The sequence below is a fragment of the Triticum urartu genome, chromosome 1 (genome assembly GCF_003073215.2).
Source record: "Triticum urartu cultivar G1812 chromosome 1, Tu2.1, whole genome shotgun sequence".
NCBI lineage: Eukaryota > Viridiplantae > Streptophyta > Magnoliopsida > Poales > Poaceae > Triticum > Triticum urartu.
Window position 1 is genome coordinate 15599694 of NC_053022.1, and position 5817 is coordinate 15605510.

The following is a 5817-nucleotide window of genomic DNA, read 5'->3' on the forward strand; positions in this document are numbered from 1 at the left end:
GCCTGTTTTGCAAGGTGTGAGATTGAGCTCGGCTCAATGCCCGACCACGGCAAAAGATAAAGAAGAGATGAGTGTCATCCCCTATGCTTCAGCCATAGGATCTATTATGTATGCCATGCTGTGTACCAGACCTGATGTAAACCTTGCCGTAAGTTTGGTAGGAAGGTACCAAAGTAATCCCGTCATGGAACACTGGATAGCGGTCAAGAATATCCTGAAGTACCTGAAGAGGACCAAGGATATGTTTCTCGTTTATGGAGGTGACGAAGAGCTCGTCGTAAAGGGTTACGTCGATGCTAGCTTCGACACAGATCTGGATGACTCTAAGTCACAAACCGGATACGTGTATATGTTGAATGGTGGAGCAGTGAGCTGGTGCAGCTCCAAGCAGAGCATCATGGTGGGATCTACATGTGAAGCGGAGTACATGGCAGCCTCGGAGGCAGCACATGAAGCAATATGGGTGAAGGAGTTCATCACCAACCTAGGAGTCATACCCAATGCGTCGGGGCCAATCAAACTCTTCTGTGACAACACTGGAGCTATTGCACTTGCCAAGGAGCCCAGGTTTCACAAGAAGACAAGGCACATCAAGCGTCGCTTCAACTCCATTCGTGAAAATGTTCAAGATGGAGACATAGAGATTTGTAAAGTACATACGGACCTGAATGTAGCAGATCCGTTGACTAAACCTCTCCCTAGGGCAAAACATGATCAACACCAGAATTCCATGGGTGTTCGATTCATCACAATGTAACTAGATTATTGACTCTAGTGCAAGTGGGAGACTGTTGGAAATATGCCCTAGAGGCAATAATAAAAGCATTATTATTATATTTCTTTGTTCATGATAATTGTCTTTATTCATGCTATAACTGTATTATCCGGAAATCGTAATACAAGCATCTCGGAGTTGGAACATTCGCTTTGATGAGATGATCAAAGCGTTTGGGTTTATGCAGACTTATGGAGAAGCCTGCGTTTACAAGAAAGTGAGTGGGAGCTCTGTAGCATTTCTCATATTATATGTAGATGACATACTTTTGATGGGAAATGATATAGAACTTTTGGACAGCATTAAGGCCTACTTGAATAAGAGTTTTTCAATGAAGGACCTTGGAGAAGCTGCTTATATATTAGGCATCAAGATCTATAGAGATAGATCAAGACGCCTCATAGGTCTTTCACAAAGCACATACCTTGATAAGATATTGAAGAAGTTCAATATGGATCAGTCTAAGAAGGGGTTCTTGCCTGTGTTGCAAGGTGTGAAATTGAGCTCAGCTCAATGTCCGACCACGGCAGAAGATATAGAAGAGATGAGTGTCATCCCCTATGCCTCAGCCATAGGGTCTATTATGTATGCCATGCTGTGTACTAGACCTGATGTAAACCTTGCCGTAAGTTTGGTAGGAAGGCACCAAAGTAATCCCAGCAAGGAACACTGGACAGCGGTCAAGAATATCCTGAAGTAGCTGAAAAGGACTAAGGACATGTTTCTCGTTTATGGAGGTGACGAAGAGCTCGTCGTAAAGGGTTACGTCGACGCTAGCTTCGACACAGATCTGGATGACTCTAAGTCACAAACCGGATACGTGTATATGTTGAATGGTGGAGCAGTAAGCTGGTGCAGCTGCAAGCAGAGCGTCGTGGCGGGATCTACATGTGAAGCGGAGTACATGGCAGCCTCGGAGGCAGCGCATGAAGCAATTTGGGTGAAGGAGTTCATCACCGACCTAGGAGTCATACCCAATGCGTCGGGGCCGATCAAACTCTTCTGTGACAACACTGGAGCTATTGGACTTGCCAAGGAGCCCAGGTTTCACAAGAAGACCAGGCACATCAAGCGTCGCTTCAACTCCATTCGTGAAAATGTTCAAGATAGAGACATAGATATTTGTAAAGTACATACGGATCTGAATGTCCCAGATCCGTTGACTAAACCTCTCCCTAGGGCAAAACATGATCAACACCAGAACTCTATGGGTGTTCGATTCATCACAATGTAACTAGATTATTGACTCTAGTGCAAGTGGGAGACTGTTGGAAATATGCCCTAGAGGCAATAATAAAAGGATTATTATTATATTTCCTTGTTCATGATAATTGTCTTTTATTCATGCTATAATTGTGTTATCCGGAAATCGTAATACATGTGTGAATACATAGACACCAACATGTCCCTAGTAAGCCTCTAGTTGACTAGGTCGTTGATCAACAGATAGTCATGGTTTCCTGACTATGGAAATTGGATGTCATTGATAACGAGATCACATCATTAGAAGAATGATGTGATGGACAAGACCCAATCCTAAACATAGCACAAGATCGTATAGTTCGTTTGCTAGAGTTTTTCCAATGTCAAGTATCTTTTCCTTAGACCATGAGATCGTGTAACTCCCGGATACCGTAGGAGTGCTTTGGGTGTACCAAACGTCACAACGTAACTGGGTGACTATAAAGGTATACTACGGGTATCTACGAAAGTGTCCGTTGGGTTGACACGGATCAACACTGGGATTTGTCACTCCGTATGACGGAGAGGTATCTCTGGGCCCACTCGGTAATGCATCATCATAATGAGCTCAAAAGTGACCAAGTGTTTGGTCACGGGATCATGCATTACGGTACGAGTAAAGTGACTTGCCGGTAACGAGATTGAACGAGGTATTGGGATACCGACGATCGAATCTCGGGCAAGTAACATACCGATTGACAAAGGGAATTGTATACGGGGTTGCTTGAATCCTCGACGTCGTGGTTCATCCGATGAGATCATCGAGGAGCATGTGGGAGCCAACATGGGTATCCAGATCCCGCTATTGGTTATTGGCCGGAGAGCCGTCTCGGTCATGTCTACATGTCTCCCGAACCCATAGGGTCTACACACTTAAGGTTCGGTGACGCTAGGGTTGTAGAGATATTAGTATGCAGTAATCCGAAAGTTGTTCGGAGTCCCGGATGAGATCCTGGACGTCACGAGGAGTTCCGGAATGGTCCGGAGGTGAAGAATTATATATAGGAAGTGCAGTTTCGGCCATCGGGAAAGATTCGGGGTCACCGGTATTGTACCGGGACCACCGGATGGGTCCCGGGGGTCCACCGGGTGGGGCCATCCATCCCGGAGGGCCCCATGGGCTGAAGTGGGGAGGGGAACCAGCCCCTGGTGGGCTGGTGGGCCCCCCCTTGGGCCCCCCCATGCGCCCCCCATGCGCCTAGGGTTGGGAACCCTAGGGGAGGGGGCGCCTCCACTTGCCTTGGGGGGTACTCCACCCCTTTGGCCGCCGCCCCCCTTAGGAGATCCCATCTCCTAGGGCCGGCGCACCCCCTAGGGGGCCTATATAAAGGGGGGGGGGAGGGAGGGCACCACACCCCATGTCTTGGCGCCTCCCTCTCCCCTGCTACACCTCTCCCTCTCGCAGAAGCTCGGCGAAACCCTCCTGCGATCACTGCTGCATCCACCACCACGCCGTCGTACTGCTGGATCTCCGTCAACCTCTCCTTCCACCTTGCTGGATCAAGAAGGAGGAGACGTCATCCGCTCCGTACGTGTGTTGAATGCGGAGGTGCCGTCCATTCGACACTTGGTCATCGGTGATTTGGATCACGGCGAGTACGACTCCATCATCCATGTTCTCTTGAACGCTTCCGCTCGCGATCTACAAGGGTATGTAGATGCACTCCCCTCTCGTTGCTAGAAGACTCCATAGATAGATCTTGGTGAAACGTAGAGAAAAATTTTGTTTTCTGCAACGTTCCCCAACAATATGATGACTTTGGAATATGCAAGAGTCAAGGGGAGTATCTTCCTGAATTGTTCATGTTAAAAGCATCATATTATACTCTTTTTCCCTTCATGAGTTTACTTTATAGGTTCTCATAAAGGTTTTTAATGAGGTAATATCAACACAAGACCATATGTCATATTTTCTGAAAACCGGGGTTTTTAAGAAAGTATATACGACATACTTATTGTCCTTTAATTCTATGGATTTTTCTCATATTGAGTTAAACAGACAATAATCATTATATGTTGTGGCATTTTTCTCCTTATTGTTCCTACTGGGTTTGAAGGAGTTTTGGCAACATATCAAACACCTCTATCCTCATTTTTTTTCCCATGGGGTTTTGAAGGAAACTTTATCAAGATGATGTCTGCTCACAAGATCAAGCATTGATTAAGGAGAGTGTTAGAATTAATTAACCATGTGTTAATTATGGGATTAATCCCTGCTTGTACTAACCACAGGCAGTTGTAAAACTGCCGTGTCGGTTCCTGCCGAACAGGCACCTCCTTTGAATAGACACCTTTTCCAATGGTGTCCTTTCCCTTGTATAAATAGCAGATGCCATCTAGTAAAGAAGATACTTGATTCATTTTCCTCTCAACAAAAACGAAATAGTAGAGTGGAGAAAACCTTGCGCTATATTCTGCCGAATGGGAACGTGCGCTTTTGTTGTGATGTTGGGACTGGCTTATAAAGTGGGAACGCTGTAGGCGACTAGGGCATCTAGCTCGCTACAGGCGACACATAGTGCCACTCTTTTGCTGCATGCAAAATATTCATACCATTCCAAAATATATCCATGACATTTTCAAAATATTCGTACATATTTAAAAAATGGTCATGAAAATTTTGAAAAAATTTTATTTATCGTAAAAAATTGTCCACCAAACGTTTAAAAACGTCCAGTAGAAATTACAAAAATGATCATGACATTTTAGAAAAAAATGTTTACACGTTTGGAAAAACTGTTCTTGATGTTTTTAAAACATTGTATACAGCATAGAAAATGTTTACATAATTTTGAGAAAATGTTGCGTATCATCCAAAAAAAATGTTGAGCATGTATTTATAAAATGTTTAGCACGTATTCGAGAATGTTCAAACTTATATTTGAAAAAATATTCATTATGCATTTGAAAAATGTTCAACGTGTATCAAAGAATGTTCCACATGCATAGAAAAAATGTGTAACATGTATTAAAAAAGTAAACATGTGTTTGAAAAAAGAAAGACAAACCAGAAATATCTCCGATGGCCTTAGGGCCATGGCGCCGTCACGGATCCCGTCCTTTGCCGGCAAGAGGGCTCTATTTTCAGATGTTCCTTCTATTTTGTTATGGTTTGTGTCCTGCTCAGGAAGACAAAACGGCAACGGCTCCTTGAAGATGGAATAAGGTTCACCCCGCCCAGCCCATGTCCCGATGGTGTGTCTAGCATCGGCGGTGAGCGTGTGGAGGTGTGTCTTCGATAAATCTGTCCTTGATGGTTTTGCTCGGATCTGGTCATAGTTCGTCTACGTTTGCATGTCTTTAGGTTAAATCCTTCTGATATATGCTACTCTTCATCGACGGAGGTTTCTGTTTTGCGGCGTTGGTCCGACGGGGCCTTTGCACGACGACTTCCTGACTGTTTACTACAATAAGTTTTGCCCGGATCCAACGAGGGAGGGGCGATGATGGCGTCGGGTTTTCGGCTCGTTTCTGTGCTTGTAGTTGTCTCTAGGAGGTCTATGGATCTGGATGTATTTTTTTCTATTTATGCTATTTGTTGTACTGTTATGATTGAACATAAATAGATTGGAAATTTTCCTGAAAAAAACTTAATAAAAACTGTAAATAAAAACACAGAAAAAGTAAAATGGAAAAGAAAAACTCCGCCTGGAACCTTCTAAAATTGGCCCAAACCAGAGATGGTTCCACGTTATTGGGCCGGCCCATCCTACAGCTCGCTTGAGGCGAAACATAGCTCTCGCGCTCCCTGCTGCCTCCTCTTCTTCCCAGCAAAGCAAAGCTTAGGGCCCGTTCGGAAC